The sequence below is a fragment of the Pteropus medius genome, unplaced genomic scaffold, assembly GCF_902729225.1.
Source record: "Pteropus medius unplaced genomic scaffold, Ma_sr-lr_union100, whole genome shotgun sequence".
NCBI classification, from domain to species: Eukaryota; Metazoa; Chordata; class Mammalia; order Chiroptera; family Pteropodidae; genus Pteropus; species Pteropus medius.
Genome location: NW_024351543.1, coordinates 15,895,251 through 15,914,934, shown reverse-complemented (window position 1 = coordinate 15,914,934; position 19,684 = coordinate 15,895,251). Strand labels below are relative to the sequence as shown.

Below are 19,684 nucleotides of genomic sequence, written 5' to 3'. Positions count from 1 at the left end.
TAAGGTTAGACAGGTCACAACAGAAAGCCTGAGAAGGAGATCAGGAGGATAGAAAGGAAGCACACTGTCGAAGTATATGAGAGAGAAGCCGGTCAGAAAGGCACACATTATAATGGATGGTTGAAGATGGAGACATGAATGTCAGGGTGGGATTCCCTGACCCTGGGCCTTACTAACTGCTATTTCTTTAGGAAAAGTTTTCTCCAAAGATTTGCTGGAGATATGGCTTATCATATAGGTAAACCAGTGTTCTAAATCCAAGTAGTAGCTGAGGCCTGATAACCCCACAATCTGTGAACCTTGACCACTGTCTTCAGCCTGAGCTCAGTGCTCCAAGGGCAGCCAGGATTAGTAATCCAAAAGACGTGGAACCAGAGACTCCTGGAAGAGGTGGATCCTACATGTCCGGGTAGTAAAGGGAGAAGTTTTCTGGTTTTCTCTGTAACATTTGCAGCAACCTTCAGTGGCTTAGAGGCATACCCTCAGTAGATGATCATCAGTTATTTATGAAGATTCATTTAGATCAAATGTTGACAAACTGGAGCCCAAAAGGTCGAATTGGGTCCCTGCCTGTTCTCGTAAACGAAGTTTCATTGAAATATAGTCACTGTTGGCTACTTAAGTGCTACAACTACAGAGTTGAGTAACTATGACAGACTGTATGGTCCACACAGTTTAAAATGTTTACTCTTTGGCACTTTACAGAGAAAGTTTGCCAACCACGAATTTAATAATACATATAAAGCTCTTAGTATAGAATCCAGCACATAGTAAGTGCTAATAAATAATAGATGTTTTTATTCTTACTTTTAAAACCAAATATTGATTGCCAATGTCTTTGTTATTGGCAATTTGATTTTAGATGCTCTGAAAAGCAATCTCTCTTGCTAATTTACAAGTTGTTGGTGGTAAAAGTTTCATATCTCTCCATTTTATCTAAAGGCATGTAAATATAATTTCAGCCACATGGATCTTTATGAGTGTGGAGATCATGCCTAATTCAACCATATGGAAATTATTTTCAACTTAAAAGCATTTAAAACCAACAGATGATTTCATCTATTATATATGCAATTATTATGAGAGCCAAATTGTCATACTTTTGGATGCCAGGACAAATGTATTCAGAGGGTTTTTTTTAATCACTAATACTGAATATAAAAAGGGAAATAAAAGTGAGATTCAATTAAAGTATAATATTAACGTTTGTCACATATGACAATTAACAATGTGCTAGAATAGCAAAGCAAAACAAAAGAAGACTCATGGATCCTATGACTTATTTTCCATTTACTTTAAGCATGCGATTAAAAGATTTCAGCATTAAAACTAAAATGCTGTGATATAGAAATACACTGAATGTCAACCCAAATGATGTTCAAAATTTTGTGGAAAGAAATTTCTTCTGGAAAATATGAGAGATATGCCTTTTTAATATGTTTAATTAAATTGAATGGAAATCAGTTATAGAATGTACTTTGAGAATAGGTGGACCGAATTGACACCTCATAAAGAAATACCAAAAAGTGACTCGTGAAGTAAAAGGTAATAATAGCACATCTGCCCTGCAAGGAGGCGTCAGCTGAACTCAGGTAGTGATGGAAAAGGAAATGACTAATCTGGGGAAATCTGAATGTGTTGTGTTCAATCCATAGCATCCTTGAAGGGGCAGAGTTCACATCTCATAAAATCTCAGGCCTTGGGCAAGGTCAAATTGGAAGCAATCATAAATTAATTTTGATGCCTGTCCAATTCCTCTTTTAGTACTTATTTACATCTATGTGGTAGCCTCCTACCTATACGGTGGCTCCTGAGCACTTAAAATGCAACTGAAGAACTGATTTTTCTGTTTTTTTTTTTCAGTTTTACCTAATTTAAATACCAGATATGGTTAACAGTTACCACAATGGACATCACAGATTCTAAACCGAGTAGGTTTCAGATTATATTTAGAATGAAGGAAAATGCTGGGGATTTTTTCCATAAATGACACTGATCAATTATTGCTTGAAGATGTCTCCTAACTATAAAGAAGACTTAGTAGATTTGAACCACTGCCCTCTGTACCTCTCACTACTTCTCATCCTTCAAAATGTACTTATCCTGTCTCCCATTTCTGAAATACTTTTCTTCTAATCATTTATCTGATGAGTTGACTCGGTAAAAGGTAATCAATGAAAGAGCAGAAAGTGTCAAAAGACAGTGCTTTCTCCGCAAAGACGATTTGATCCAAAGACAAATATTACAAGTTTTTAAGAAAAAATAAATCATTCGGGTTAAGATTTTTTTAAAAATCACTTAGAAAATGTAAGGAATCCTTACAATATCATATTTGCAAGAACAAATATATTTAGCATATAATTCTAATTTTGTTTTTTTTAGGTGTATAATCCTTAGGTGTTTAAATATTTGGATACAATAAAAGTGTTATGATTTTATTAATGCAGATGAAAGAGTTGCAAGACAAAACTGACTCTTTAATATAAGAAATTCCTAGAAAATCTGTAAAATGGAAAATTCGTATCATCTAGATGTATTAACTTTTCTCGAGGAATGGCCCATCTGTGGTAATGCATTCAAAAATTGTGTCAATTTCATCTATGACTAAAGTAATATATATTCCACAAACCTGCCACCAAAACATCATCTTTTTGAGGATATTAATTATGTATTATTTTCTTTTTTTCTGAGTTTCAGTATCATTTCTTCATAGTTTCAGTCTCTCCACCTCAAATGGAGATCAAGGGCCTGAGAGACCTCCCTATGACTTAGAACTCAGGACACGCATTGCCCGCTGTCACTGGGCAATTCCAAGAGGAGAAGACGAAAGTATCTTTGAAAGAGTTTTAAAGAGCAAAATGTGCTGTCCCCTACATGGCGTTGATTTTTATCCAGTTATGTTTCTGTTTTAGAGAAAGTGCCATATTTCAACAAGTAATTGGAAAGAATCGACCTGCAGTCCTCAACTCATTTCCAGCTCCATCACCATTTCCCTTCCAGGTAGATCATACACAGAGCAGTATCAGTCTGATAGTGGAAACTAACTTCTCCAGCCACTAAGCCCAGCCTTAGGAGAGAGAAAGCCGCCTGCTTTTAAAAAAGAATGAGGCCAAGTCCTTTATATGCCATCTGGCTTCCACCAGACATGGCTTAATCCTCAAAGCTAGTTTCATCTGAGTTATTTTGCTGCTTTTCATTGGCTATCATGTTATACTTTCAGTTGTCTAGAATCTAAATTCTTTTCAAATTTATGTACTTAAAAAAATTAGGTAAGTTCTAGTGTTAATGGAAAATTAAATCAACATTTAATGTGCACACATGAAAGGGATATTTAAAATATTTTTGGTATCCTAGGGATACTAATAGTGATAATTAAAATAAAGGTAAGTTTGGATACGCTTAATGTTAACAGAAAAATAGAGTTTGATAAAAGTTGCTGCCTTAATTAGATTGAAGAGACATAATAAAAGATAGAAGTGCAATTAAATATTGTTTAAATTGCCATCAAAAGGAAGATGAAAAGCGAAAAAGTTACACAGGCAGGAGGAAGTAAAACTTAATTATGCCAAAAAAGTAAAATACACATAATACTGCAAATTCTATGCCGATTTTTTCAGTTTTAAAATTGAAATTGTCTGTTCTCACCGGCACTTGACCCTGAGATCCACCTTTCCGCTCCCCACTCCTTTCTGAGGAAACTTTGAAAAACTCCATTTTACAGCCTGCAGTTCAGGAGGAGAGAAACCTCTCACCTCGGACTTTCCTCTTGTGTGAAGCAGGCCTTCAGTAGCACAGACGAAATTTTAAACCAGAAAAACGTTTGTCTAATGATGAACCATAAAGGGATTTGCCGCTAGTAAGAAGTGAAAAAGGCATCGTTATGGGCTGAACTGTGCTCGCAACATCCATATGTTGGACCTCCAGTACCTCAGAACATGACTGTATGTGGAGAGAGAGCCTTTAAAAAGATATTCAAGGTTAAACAAGGCCATGAGGGTGAGTCCCAGTCCAATATGACTGATGTCCTTATAAGAGGAGATTAGGACACACACAGAGAGAAGACCATATGAGGACACTCAAAGGCGACAGCTATCTACAAGCCAAGAAGAGAGGCCTTAGAAGAAACCAAATCTACCAAGAGCTTCATCTTGGACTTCTAGCCTCCGGCACTGAGAAAATACTTTTCTGCTGTTTAAGCCCCCCCAGTCTGTGGTTCTTTGTTGCGGCAGTTCTGGCAAAATAACATAGGAACATTTTCAAAACTTCTAAATCCAATTGGTTCTTAGATCAAATCACACGTAGAAAAATGTTTAATATGTGTCTCGTTACTATGAAAAGAAGAAACGTCATCAATGCATGCTCTGACTTCTACAGGTTTACCAGTGCTGTTCACAAGACTATCTCACTCCACTTTTAAACACAAGAGATTTCCCAAGCCAGATCTGAGGTGCTTGCTCAATTTTCTTGCTTTGAAAATGCCTAGCAAATAGAACTACTGAATGGTTAATCACAGATGGTGAATAGGAGAAGTAGGATGAAAGAAAAAGCTATCTCCTTGTGGCATTGTGGCCAAGGTCTTTTCCCCACCTGGGTTTGCAGCAGAGGAACTACTCAGAAAAGAAGAAACTGAGGAGAACTTTAAAATGTGAGCTTTGTGAAACAATCGACCTCATTTTCCGGCAGCACTTGTGTCTTTGTCAAGCAACAGGAACACCAGAATCGCCCTAATAGAAGGGAACAATGTCCTATTTATTCTGATATCCTGTCTCCTATTGAGACTTATGCCAGGTTCTTTTGAGGAAGGGCTAAACACCACATAAGCACCCTATTGTGTACTATTTGATCTAGTATGGAGTGGGGGCACTTTAGAGACTATGGGAAGGGTGGTCTTCTTCCTGAAGCATGTGGGATGTGTAAACAATATCCAGTCATTTGTCCCCTAGTTTGGATTTGTAGGGACTTTGGTTAGAAGGGTTTCTGAAATTCAAAGATATGCTGGGAGTGGTGACAAATATGCACACTACTATGTATTTTAATATTTTCAACCACTTTTTGGTTACTCCCTGCCTTGCCTTCTTTGCTCTCTAAGATGATCACACTACTACCTTTTCCAAGCTTTTTATTTTGACCTTGGATAAATGTTACATATTCAATTTTCCACTCCTGGATGTGAAATATATTAATAATTTTTAGTATTCCATATTGATTAGGTCCATTAAAAATGTACGATCTCTAACTTTACCTGCAGCATTAAGACAATTATTCTATTTATTTGATATTCACTTTTTTTCCACAGCTGTTTTTTTAAAAAACAATTCACTCTGGAATGCTTTGAAAACCCCCAAATGCATGCATTCTTGTATTTCCTACAACCTGCATTATTTTATTAAAATCTAGTGTTTACTCAGTGAATTTTTTATTACATATTTTATATTTATTCATGAGGTTTCCAAATAGCACCAACAATTTTAACTTCTTAACTGAGGAGCTGTATATTCTTATAAAAAGTTTAATCTCACAACACACTGAGTCCCTGGTTCTGTCCACTGTTTGTAGCACTAGCAACGCGATGCCCTCAAACTATGTAACTTGAAATCTTTTATATGGTAAGAGCCGCAAGATGAGGGATAAAACCTCATATGAAACATTATTACAAAGCAATTTTCTCCAAAAGGGTTGTGCTCACTGAATAGATGATAGAATTCATATGGAGAAACGCTCCATTAGAAGCCCTAGAAATTGCGGTGTATTCAAAATGTTATTTGGAGTGGCCTGCAGGAGTGGATGAAACATTAGCAGAGGATGAAGGGCCACGAGCCATTCAAATTGCATTTGAGTTTTTTTTTCTTATTCTGACCAATCTCCTATTGTCTGGTTCAATAAATTTGTAAAAAATATATATCTTATTTTTATTTTATAAGAGCAATTTTATTAACCTCAATGTATGCACTGATTCAAAATGTATGAAATACAAAGAAGTCTGCCCATATAACCTGAAGTTCATAATGACTCAAGCCACTTGCAGAGATAATCCAGAAAATTACATCATATGAGAGAAACAAAAATAAAGCAAAAGAACAACAGATGAATTCTATTTGACTAAACCATCCATGCTACACTAAGGCCTGGCCCCAAGGTACTTGGCAGAAATGGTGGAGTAGTTTCCATTTGGTGATTGTAGGGGATGAAAAATCTTTCTCCCTCTACCTTCCTAGGTTCAATGGCCGAGGCCCACAAATCAAACTGATAAGAGCTTAACAAGTGGGGAAAAAAAAGAAAACAGTTTTAATTATATATGTGTGCACTAGGCTTCATAACCAAAAATGTGGCTCCAGAAGGCAACTAGATGATTGAGCTTTGTAGACCAGTTTAGGGTAGACAAAGGAAAATTGGTTTGGGGCTTCTGGGCAGGGGATGCAGGTAAGGAGACAGGATGGAAAGAAAAGGTCTGATAAATAAGGTCTGTCTTGTTATGTAGATTAGAGCCTCTTCAGCGATAAGAGTTATCTCTCTTCCTGGTACAGAAACATTTCTACAAATGGAAATTTCCTTTAGAAATGTAAATTTCCTTTATAAAAAGAGAAATTTATATTTTATTTTTAGACAGTTAGGATGAGGTAAAGAGCTTTACCCAGTTTCTTCTGGCTTTCAGTTGCCTTTAGCTCAAAATGCTCTTTATGCTAAAGTGGCATATTTTGGGATGGCACATTCTGGTACCATTCAATGACATGTTACCATAAATTAATGACTGTTAAATTCATCACTTGTCACTCTTTTTGTTCATTGGATAATTAATGGACTTCATTTCATCCCAGGAAAACTGCTAAATAATTTAAGACTATAATCTGCTACAAAGGCTTTTGTTTTATAACAGGAGTTGGAAAAACTTTTTACAGAGAGGCAGAGTGTAAAGAAGTACAGGTCCAGGACGAGGGTAAGACAAGTAAGGCACCTACTGCACAAACTTTTAGAAGGCTCCCTCTCACAGGGTCATTCAAGTGCCCCTGGGAATAAGTACGCACTTACATTTTACACCCCAGGCCTTGCTCATCTCACTTTAGTCCCGACTGTGAGCAAATCAGTCAGGCCTGCAGGCCAGATGGTCTCCTGCGACTACCCAACTTCCTGCACCACAAAGCTATGGACAACAGTAAGTAAATTGGTGTGGCTGCGCTATGGGCCATCACTTGCAAAATTCTTAATCTTTTTAGTAAATCTAGTTAAGTCTTTTCTTTCCTCTTCTCTTTGGAGAAAGACCCTCTCCCTCAAACTTAGATAATTACCTTGAAACTGGTGACTCAGGTCCTCTGGCTATTGATAAAGATTGAAACTCAGCATTCTCTAGGCCCATTATAAGGCAAGAGTAGCTTTAGGCCAAAATAGGGCCCTTAGAGTCCAAGAAGAGAGTGGACCTTTAACCCAAATTTTTTTCTTTCTTTTACGAAATGTATTAAGCCTGATTTCCTTTACCCGCTTGATAGGCAAATCAATAATAGAAATGTAAGTAGGTACATGAATCAAGTAACAAGTTTGTATCTTTTTCCTCGTCTAAGGACAGAGACAGCACTTTGTCAGTAAACTCAAGACCCCGTCTTGACTAAGGCAGAGAGGGAAAGAGCTCCGTGAAATCCCAATAAGCAGGGACTATGACCCTCCTGAGCAGGAGACAGATACAGAAGAAGAGTCTTCCCGTCCCTCAGCATCCACACTAATAAGAAGGAGTTCATGGCTCTTTGAAAAGGGTTAAGCAAAAAAGTTAGATAGGGGGTTTCAGGTCCGAAGTTAGATGGGGGTTTCGGGTCTGCCTGCAAAGACGCTAAGGTCATCCTATTCTAGAAAGGTTCTCCCTAGTCCGTCCACAGTTAAGCAAGCCAGAAGGCATTTTTGGGCTAAAAGTAACTCACACAAGGAAACTAGTAAGCAGGAAATTGGGTACTAGTTTCAGCCAGTCGCTTACACCTGCACAGTGAAGACCCCAACGACTATCAATTCACCTGAGCCTCATTATACCATCATTATAATATGATGCCTATGCTCGGAAGTTCATTAGTATCATTGTAACAGACTGAATTCTGGGAACGAACATGCACAGAAAGCAAAGGATGAGTCACTGAGTCTTGTCCATCTTAACCATCAATCAAGAAAGCCCACCCCAAAGACTTTGTTACTGTGCCCTTGAGCCTTTTGAGCCTTTTGAGCCACTCTTCTGCTCCTGTGCTTCCCAGTCTGGAAGCGTACTGTTGCTTTACTTTCTCTTCTAATAAAGCTTTCTTTTTTGCTGCATTTTGGTGTCTTGCTCAATTCTTTGTTCGAGACATCAAGAACCTGAACAATGCACCAATAACACTCTCTGGTAACAGATGTGTTCCAGTTAAACTTTATTCATAAAAACAGGCACTGGGCCAGACTTGGCCCAGGGGTTATAGTTTGCCAACTCCAGTTTTATGGCAATATTTAAAAAGAATATAAATATTACATTATTTGATTTGCCCATTACATTTCATCAGTATGCAGAAAGTGTTCCATGCCAACAAATGACATCTATTTAAAAATAAGTTTCTAGAACATTCCTTGGACTTACATAATACAGGAAAGAAGGTTCCAGAATTGGGATTCAAATGTCACTGATTTCTGCATTAAGACATGTATATATTTTCACACCTTTTAAAATTCCTTTTTTCTTTTTCTTTTTGGCTTTCACCTACCTACCTCCTGGTCCACTTGTCAAAATGCTACTGACTCTTTAAAAGCTAAATTTAAAAATTGCTTCCTCTATAAAACTGTATCTCTGCCCTCATTCCCCCAAAATAAAATTACTCGCACTTCTGGAATGATACAGACTTTGATTTGGAATTTTATACTAAAAGTCTTCAACCTGCCTGGGGAAATAATTAGTTATACATGTGTCTAAACTCTAAAGGCTGGGCTCATCTTGAACTCGCCTATTTTCCTAAATACTAAAGCACATTAAATTCTGTGTGGTCTTTAAGTATCTATTAAAATAAAGCGAGCTGATATTTTACATCGATTTGTTCTTATGGTTTGTAATGTGCCTCTCAAAAATCTATCTCATACCACTGCACTCCAGAAAGAAGTTCCCTGAAACCATGTGGGAAGCATGTGTGGCTGTCTCTTGGCTCCAGACCATGGTAACAGCCCACACTTTGTATTTTAACAAGCTGATATACCACCCACCAGTTAATTATTATACTCTCATTTTCTGATGCTATGTAACTCAGGATGAGAATGCTCCAAGAGTCCAAACATGCCCTCCTTTATTAGAAAAAGATTAATTGCAAACAGTTTTTCAAAGTTATTCAGCCAAATGCTATGACATCTGGGATTTTCTTCATAATAATGTTGTGGGACAGGGAAACAGAGGGCATAAGCAAAACAAGAATGGTCATGAATTCATGAGTATTATACTTAGGTACTTGTACACTTCTCTTTGTGTATGCTTAAATTTACCAATATAAAAATAATAGCAATTTAGCTAAAAAAGCAAAGGTATTTTAAAGTCTACCTCTGCCTTTGATATATATTTTTTTCTTTAGAGGCAGATAGATAAATAGATGATAGATAGATAGATAGATAGATAGATAGATAGATAGATAGATAGAACATTTCTCACTAGACTCATTTTTCTGGCTTTCATTTGTCTTATCCTAATTTCTTCCAGACCTTCATGGCTCTGGTGGTTTTCTTATTGTCTTAGCCAAAAGCAGAGCAGTGTAGCATTAGGGAGGAGGGGCGGAAACTCTCTCACATAAATACTAGCTAACTACTGAGTGCATAATTTAGACAAAATACTGTTTGAAGTGCTATATATTAAACATTTGGTCCTCCTTGTATACCAACCAATGAGTTAAATCCTGTTCATTGCCTTATTTTAAAGAAAATAGTTACTTGACCAAGGACACACAATTTGCAAATGGAAGAGTTGGGATGAGAATGCATATATCTAGCTTCAGAGCCACGACTTGTAACCATTATGTCATGTAATAGAAAACAATTGGCAGAATTTAGAGAATTTACCAAATGAAGCCCAAGTTCCCATTATTTAGTGTTGGACTCTATTTCCTAGCTTTTAATCACAATTTCCTTCTTAGATTATGGCTTTTATACATTTATAACTACCTCTATGGACCGCTTTTTGTTAAAGGCTTGTAGGTTCCTTGCAATCCTAGTCGGTTTTTCTGCAGTTACAAAACTCTAAAATCTTAGTGTTGCTTATAATAACAGAGGTTTATTCCTTGTTTATGTTATGATTCAGCTGTGGATTGACTGCAGCAGGTCGTAGGTCTGTCCCATGTGTTTTCTTATTCAGTGACCTAGAAGGGAAGAAAAGCTGCTCTGTGTGCTATGCCTGTGCTCAGGACACAGGAGAAAAGCAAGAGTTCTGAAGGAAATTTGTGATGCCTTTGAAAGTTTCTGGGTGAGCATGGGACACATCACATCCTCTCACATTTCACTGGCCAAAGCATGTCATACGGCCAAGCCCAAAGTCAGTGAAACAAGACATTTACTCTTCTCCCAGGAAGCACAGCAAAATACATGGAAACAGGCAAGAGTAAGTGATTATGAAAGGTGACTTAATCTGTCTCTTTCTTTTCAGTGTTTATCTATTTTTCACAATAACTGATTCAGCATGTACCTAGAGTCCATCATTATGCATTCTCTGCTTTAAGGTTTTCTTTAATCATACAAGCAAGAGCCTTCAGTGTACTTAAATCCAACCCTCTCAGCTTAGAGAAAACGAAACTTCTTGTCCAAAAGCATACCCATAGCTCATAGATAACTTCTTATAAGAACACAGCACTCCTGAAATGTCATCCAGGGCACTTGTCATGGTTCTCCTAAAGATGATAAAATAAAAGCCCATTGAACCGAGCTCTTTGGTGATCAAGGTTACATTTGGAACAAAGAAGAAATTATTATTTAGGATTAGTACCCAGTCTTAAACATCAAAGGAGGTTATTTTACTTACATGATACAAAACCTCAAAGTAGGCTGTCCTGGGCTCATGTAGTTGAAAATACAAGCCCTTTATAATTATTAACTTTACCTACTTATGCAAGAAAGTACTTTGTACTTGCAGGAAACCAGCTGCATATCTGGCCCCATATTTATGTTCCATGCAATAAGAAGGGTAAAAGAACAAAAAGTGAAAACATATGCAACAGTCTGCACCTTTTAAGTATAATAAAATAGCCTACTCAGGAATACCACCTGTGCAATTCTGCTTATATCTATCTCATTGGTCAAAATTAGGTCACAAGGTCATCCTTATTTGCAAAGAAGTTTGGGCAAATACCTTTATTTATTTATTTTTTTAATTTTTATCTGGAAATAATAAAAGAATAACAAGAAGTTGCAAAAATCATGCCAAGGTCCCAGGTAGCCATTACACTGCTTCTCCCAATGGTAATATCTTTCATAACTATAGAACATTATCAAGATTCTAAAATTTACATCGACAGATTGCAATTAACTAGACCAGACTATCGACCTTGACAAGATTTCACCATTTTCTTTTTCATGAACTCAGTTTTCATTTTTTAGGTGTCTGTGACATTTTATCGCCTATCTACATTCACATAACTATGGCCACAGTCAAGATACAGAGCAGTTCCACAACACAAAGGAACTCCAGGAGACAGGTCTTTTTAACTACATACATAGCAGCCCTGAACGAAATCAGGGATCCCGCTAGGAAGGAAGAAGAAAAATGGATTTGGGGTAGGCAAAAGCTATACCTGCCACAAAAGCGTAGCTATTTTAAGGAGAGGGAGTTTTCCGTGATCTTGGAGGTATGAATAGATTCCATCCACCCTCATCCTTCCTCCCAACACATACACTCCTTTTGTTCTTTAGAAATCTCTCAAACAAATGCCATACAATTTAATTTATCTCATGCTGCCGGGCTGTAATGACCCCATTGAGATGTGGAATTCATGGTTTGAAGAAACAGCAAATATATGTCTGAGTTCAATACCACTAAAACCACCCAAGAGACCTATGAAAGAACAAAGAGTTTTTGTTGTTATTGTTCTAGTGAGAATAATTCCTTGACACAGGACCAAAAGACAACAAGTGTAGGGAAATGAAAAACCCAGAGAGTCTGAGATTGCACTATGTTTGACAGGGGGCTAGAGTAAAGGTGACTTCTTAACTAGAGAACCAACTATTACTTGCAGTTTAATTCCAGAACTTTCTGAATGATATATGGCAATTTTCTTACTATGGGACCTGAGGAACAACAGTCCTTCTTCTTAACTAACATTAAAGTTCTTAAAGTACCAATAATGAGAAGAAATGAATTTGAAGAAACATGTGGAGAATATGTGGATTCAGAGAGGGAGAAATATATCTTTCACAAAGTATAAATCCATCTAATAAAATAGGATCATTTATTAAAGTGTATGTTGTGTGAATTTGCTTTGTCAAAACAAGGGTAAGCTTGATCTGATGATGCGTTTGATTGGTGACTAATAAAGGCAATCTCATGATAGTCTAATGACTTATATAAGATTTGCCCTCCCTATGACTATTAGCTATTGAAGAGTCCATTGCAATCACTGTTAATATAAGTAACAACTAGGTGCTCAGGCCATGGAGGAAATGACTCCCGCCCAAGTAATGAACTAGCTACAGGGAAAGCAGCTGACCCTCCTAGGAACATTATTTTAAAATGGTGCCTTTTCCACAATTTTTGAGATAGTCTTTGGCATAACGGTGGTTAGGATGGATGATATAGGACAACAGAGTAATCAGGTTGAAACTAAGAATCAATCTACTCAATATTGGATTTAAACCTTAGAAGTCAAACTACAAGACAGCCAGAAAAATAACCAGACGGTGTTTCCATTACTATGTACCAGTTCCCCCAAGACTATGCTGCAGACACTATTCTACTCTCTCATTATTCCAACTCCCCTCGGCCTCAGTTCTAGGACCTATTCTTAATAGCTAAGAGTAGATGATGTGTTTTTTATGTATTCATTTTACTTCATGTTATAGGTGAACTTTTAAACCAAAAAGATGTTAAAGACCAGAGAAGGCCTTAGGAGTAATAAGGCCTTCTCAAGTTTCAGGCGCCAAACAAGTAACATACATAAGTGAAGCAGATCGATGTGTATTACAATAGGAGTTAGTGAGGACTGTGCTACTCAGAGGAGCATGAATACCCTACCCAAACATATTCAAATACACAGTAACATACGACAAACAAAGAAAACAAAACAAACACAGTGGTGTGCTCACTGATTAGTGCAAGGGGCAAATTTAATCTGGGATCCTCCACTATGAGATTTCAACCAAGTAAAAGACAAATATGAGACTAGTCATGTTCTTTCAAAACTCCCCACTTTTCCTTTTCTGCCTAGCTGAAATCCAATTTTCTGCCTTTCTCATGGTTTCTTCCATTCATAGGCATTTTTGCAACGGATTCAAGCTTCATATTTTATTACCAGTCTCTAACACAGGTGGTTCACTTTTAAGCTGATCTACAAATCCTGGAAATTGGCACACCGATTAGTCTTGCAGTTTGCGAACATCAAGTAGCATCACGTAGGTAACAGATGTCCAAGCACTTAATTGCCAGGTTCTAAGAACCTGAATTCTCTTGTGGTCCAATTCACAGAGGAGAAAGTAGAGACAGTCAAATCTTAAAATCAAGACGTTCTACATATCTTTTGCAGTATAAAATAAGTTTTATCGATACTAAGAAAAAGTTAAATGTTTATTAGCTCCATGATTTCTCTGGTCAAAAGTCCCCCAAATATAAATTTTTCCTAAAAGTGTTTAAACTATTTTTCATTCAGAAACACTTGTGACACTGAAGAAGGGATACGTTCACATGCTGTGATCTAGTGGTACATGTCTCAGCTTGGACCAAAGGGATGTATTCTTGATGTAATAGGTTAAAGGTGACAGCAAAGTTTTTACCCTTTTCCCATTGGAATATGGAGTCTCATCCCCGTTCCCTTGAATCTATATTGATCTCTATGTTTGCTTGAACAATAGAATGTAGCAGAAGTTATATCCTGGAATGTCTAGGGCTAAGTCTTAAGATGCCCTGCAGCTTCTACCTGGGCCTCTTGGAATATCCACTCTGGGAAAGTTGAGCCACCATGAAAGCTCTGTTGCGGAGAGGCTGCCAGGTTGGATAAGCCATGCACAGGCACTCTGTGTGATAGTACCAGACTTCCAGTCATCGCTCAGAAAGTGCCAAACATGCGAATAAAGCTATCTCAGACCCTCCAGATCAGCCCAGTCCATCTGCCAGCTGAGTACCACTGAGTGACCCCAGCCAATGACTCGAGCATCAGAAAAATTGCCTTTTATGAACCCTACCAAATTCTTGACCTATATAATTGCTTACTTTTTAGAGTGACCAAGTTTGGGGCTAATTTTTTTTTTATGAGAAATAGGTAACAAGAGCCCTGAGAGATATAGACCATGGTTCAATATTGTAGTTTATAAGAAATGTATATTTGGTCATTCAGATATTTGCCTTCATCCATGGTTCCTGGCATAGAGCTCCCCAAACTCTTAACATTTCCAGAGCAATAAGAGCAATGAGAGCATCTTTTGTCATAATATTTGGTCTCTTGTCCTCAGCTCCTACAAACCTTCACAGCCATAAAGGTGAAATGGGTGTTTTATTATATATAACAAGCCCCTTTCCACTGCAATTGGGTTTATGTTAATGAGGTGACTTTTGAAAAGCACCTAAAGATGGCGGCTGGTTGCTAGGGGAGGCAACCACAAATGAAAGGTTGGAACTTGCATTCCCATCCCTCGATTTCAGAGAAGGGGAGAGGGCACTGGAGGTTAAATCAATTACCAATGGCCAGTGATTTAATCAGCCATGACTGCGTACTGAAGCCTCCATGAAAACCCACAAAACAGGGTTCATACAGAGAGTTTCCAGGTGAGTAAACACATGGAGATTCTGGGAGAGTAGCAGACTGGGAGAGGGCAGGGAAGCCCCTGAGCTCCTTTCCCATACCTTGCCCTGTGCATCCCTTCCATCTAACTGTTTCTGCTTCTTTCTTTTTACAAGAAACTGGTGATCTAGTAAGTAAAATGTTTCTCTGAGTTTTGTGAGCTGCTTTAACAAAATAATTGAAACCAAGGAAGGGGTCATGGGAACCTCTGATCAGTCAGTCTGTCAGAAGTACAGGCGACAATCTGGACTTGAAGTTGGCATCTAAAGTAGAAGGCAATCTTATTGGACTGAGCCCTTAACCTGTGAGATCAAAACTATCTTTGGGTAGATAGTGAGTTGAATTGTAAGACACCCAGCTGATGTCCAAAAATTGCTTGGTGTGAGAAACTCACCCTCATCTACATTGCAAGTGAGTACAGAATATTTTACATGGTTAAAGTTGAAGCCTTAAATATGATAATAATAATTATTTATATAGTATTTATTATATACCTGGAACTGTAATGCATGCATGTCTCACAAAACTCTATTAACTAAGTGCATAAGAATTTTGTGACTTGTCCACAGTTATTCAGCTAATAGGCAGAGAGGCTAGGATTCCTGGCTTCAGAGTCTGTATTCCTAACACTTATACAAAAACCACAACACTCTTTATAGGAAATTAGATCTCATCTACTTATACAAAGCAAGGGTTATCCTAATGTGCTCTATAAATCCATTTTAGGTGATCTATTTAGGTAGACTATCCTCTGCTTTGCCTTGGGCTGCATTGACGAACTTTACAAAGGACCACACACTTTGTGATTTCCCAGTCAAATGTTGAAGGATGCCATCCCACAGAGCCTGGTTATATGATACAATATTTTATTTATAAGGATTCTCAGGAAAAAATAAATTCCTGATATTGGGATCAGGAATATTTACAATTGTTCTGAACAAATGGTTTGCTTTGAATAACTGCTACTTGGTTTAAAAACAAATCTGTAGATGGCCTTGCTACAGAACATCTCAGGTTATGCATTTTTCTTTCTTCCTCTCTCCAGGTTCTATTTTATGTCTTAATCCTTATTCTCTTTTAGAGGCTGTTCCAATTCTTTTTATTTGATGTATCTGTAATTTACGAATATTTACAAGTTTTTTTCTAAACATATTTTATAGTAAGACAGGGTAGATGTCTATCAATTAATAAAATGATGGTTAAGAAGATAGTTTTGAATACTTGTGCAAGGCACAGAATTTAACTTTGGGTAATCTGCTCTTAAATTTGAAGTGTGTATGTATACCAATTATATATAGGTCACCCAGTTAGAAATTCTAGAATATTACAAAAAAAAAAAAAGTTCATGGGAAAATATTCCACTAAGAGAAGATGGCTCAGAGAAGAAGTTTGTTGTAGACAGCATCAGTTAGAATGCTCTCGAATGAAAGACAAAAATCCTAAACTCAAGAAGACCTAAAATCAAGGACATTCATTTTTATTTAATTGAACAAGAAGTCTGGCAGTTGCCCCTTCCAGCGTTAGCTCATCAGCTCTGCCATGACAGTGTAGAAAACTGCTGTCTAACATTCTCCTGGCTTCCGCCCTGGGGTGGTAAGGTGGCTGCTGCCAATTCTTGCATCACTGCCTCACATGACTGCTTCCAAAGGCAGGAAGTGGGGAGCAGCCAGGATGGCAAGAAAGTTCTCCCTTCTGCTTTCATCACAGAGGAAAACTCCTTCTTAGAAGGACTCCAGAAGACTCCCTCTTACACCTCCTTGCTCAAAACTATGTGACGCGTCATTCTCGGTTGCAAGGGAAGCTGGGAAAGGCAACACCGACTTTTTCATCCTTTATAGTGGAAAGCAGAAAAGGAAAAATGAGGCTGGGAACGGTTGTTAAGCAGCCAAATATTACTGTCTGCCTCAAGAATTTAATAAAAACACTGGATATATAAAGTATTTAATAATGGAGATGGCTGGGCAATAACCAATCAGAACATAGGGTGGCCTCAAATAGCGTGTTAGGCTGTAGTGAGGGGTTCCACTCACATTTCGGTCTCAGTTAGACACAAGTCCCCCAAAATATTAGCAAAACTCTCACAGGAATGTTCATGTTAACTTTGTAGTTCTTCCCAGGCAGGAGAAAGAAGAGCTTTTGTTTAACCAAGCACTGTGGAGAGAGGTATGTTGGCTGACAGCAGTCCACGGGGAATAATTCCTGGTTTTCTTCTTAAGGTTGAAGGGCAGGTCAAGGCTGCAGGTCCTAGAATGACCACCTACCTGCCTTTGTGAGAGTAGCTCTGAATTTGTTCTCTTCCTGAGTTTAAAAAGCGTTTAGCTGCTAGCAAAATATCTGGTAAACATGGTAATCTGTTGCAGCTGTAGTGTAGGGTTTCCTAAAATGTGATCTGCATCAGAATCCCCAAGCCACGCTTGTCTAAAATTCAGTCCCTAGATCCTATTCCAGACTCATAAACTGAATATTCTGACTCATTGATTTGGGGTAGGTCCCAAGTTTCTGTACTTTAAGCCAGATCTAAAGTGGAAAACCCACCAAGATTCCCTATAACTAATCCTGCCCTAAAAAGACAGCTATTTTAATCATTAGAGATGTGAGTAAAAGTTGTTACAAGGTTGATTATTTTTAATGGCTCTCTTTAATGGCAATATTTTTTTTCTTCCTTAAATTCTTGTTTTTGACATTCACCCTTGAAATTCTCGTACAGATTCTGAAACTACAGTCCTGGTTTCTCTTGGCTTGTGTCTCTGTATGCAAAGTGAAAAGTGAAATATTCATTGAAAGTGTTATATATAAATCACCTATTGGCCTTGCCAGGAATTCTTTGTTCCTTTCATCAATGAGGCAATATTTTAGAATAATTGTTTTAAATGACTGAAGCAGGCTTCCCTGCCACCCCCAGGAGTTAAATAAAAACACGCAAGCATAGAGAAATGCAAGAAGTAGTACTCTGTAAATGGTTGAAATTCAGGTACTCTTTTGTTAGATCACAGCAATGTGAGACAGATTAAATTTTAAGCATGGAGACTTTCAGTATTGTTCCTGTGATTGCGAAGCATCCACAGGCCTTCCTTTGCACTAATAATTACCCTTTTAGTTAATGTAATTGTTCCTGAAAATTAAACAGAAAGGTTCTGAGAAAATTACGGTTTCTTTTTGTTTATCACAACACTAGAGGATAAGCTGAAGATTAATTAAATGCTCTTGCTTCAGTTTCTATGTGGTATTGATTTCCAATTCAGAGTTAAAGCTTATGCTCTCACACTAAAAAGCCTGTTTATATGATCATTTTTAATCCTCTTCTGAAAAGGTTTCATTTATAATTGAGTATGCTCTCTCCTCCGCTTTAATTGTTCACAACAAACAATGCGAATGAAAATGTCCTTTATGGCATGGAAAATTAAGGATGAGAGAATTCTCACTCACCGACTTTCAATATGTTCTTCTAATTTCTCCAGAAGTGGCATCATATTTAAGTAAGTGCCCTCTCCCATTACAGTGGAAGCATGAAACAAAAGAATGCCAGAACAGACTTCTGTCCCCGAGGCAAGCCCACCAGGACGCAACACAATAATAGAGAGCAATAGTTTTGATTAATGATTTAAATGAATAATAATTCTGTTCAGGCTTTATTTCCCCTGCCTTCGCCTCCTCCTGATCCCTGCTTCCCTTTCTTTCTTCTTAATTTCAATGACTTCCTATCTCTTGTTAAGCTTTAAAAGTCCTGTGTAGAGTTTCTTTAAGATAACATTTTGTGTATTTTAGAAAAATACCAAGGCAATTAAAGAAGAGGAACTGAAATGGGCAGTGAGTTGCAGTAAATCACAAGTTAAAAGAAAAAAAGTGTCCCTAATAATTTACTGCTCATACCAATTAAGCTGATAATGTTAGCGTGCGCACACACAAACAGTAAAGATAGTTCTTACTTAATTTACACTTTCAGAAAGGGTATGACCTTGCCTTTCACCATAAAAATCAAGGGGCATATTAGCACGAAAAAAATCTGTGCCTTCATTTTGTGTGGCCAGTTTGGGAGTTTCCATTTCCTTAATTTTCATTTCTATTTATATTTGTATCTTAACAGAAAAAGTCAACCCGATTCCAAATGGACCTCCAAGCCATTATGTAGCATGGTGACCACTGATAAAAGGTAATCCCCTTTTCTTCAAGCCTGGTGGATGAGATCTGGATGGATTAAACAGATTTGGACCAAACCAACAATGCACGCATTGATTTACGAAACTCCAAGCTGTGAGCTTGGCATCAAACCAGAAACCATTTTTTGGATGTCCTATGCAGGAACGACAGCCAAGCCTCTGCTTTTCCAGCAAGGTAGATTCACCAAGAAAACTCAAGGATCAGAAAACTCACAAACTCTTAAGACCAGAAACCTGCTGGCAGTTATGTGTTGTTTGGCCCATACAGGTTTTAAATATTTTTAATTCACAATCAACATTTAAAAATACGAGGTTTAACATAGAAAAGGAAGATAACTGATCTTTTTGGAAAAATGAAAATATCTGGCAACACTGAGTGCTTGCAGTGACTGGCAAGAATGAAGTGGATCTATCCGTTTTGGACAGAATGGGGGCGCTCTGGCCTTCCCAGACTCCACTCCTCCTTTTTTGTCCAAGTCCTTCTCTCTCCACTCACAATTCTTGCCTGCCTGGTCTCTGAGTCATCTGAGTATGTGTCTCCCGAGGTAGTCCAATGTCTGTACTTTTCCAGAAGAG

General features: G+C 37.7%; 1 long non-coding RNA gene across 1 annotated transcript in view; it reads right to left on the bottom strand.

Annotated features, from left to right (window-relative positions):
- LOC120586805 (uncharacterized) overlaps positions 1-11,030 on the bottom strand; it is a 36,852-nt gene extending 25,822 nt beyond the window's left edge. The window contains exon 1 of the long non-coding RNA XR_005648810.1: positions 10,988-11,030. This is a non-coding gene — a long non-coding RNA (uncharacterized LOC120586805). The remainder of the gene's footprint in view (positions 1-10,987) is intronic.
- Positions 11,031-19,684: the final 8,654 nt, after the last annotated feature.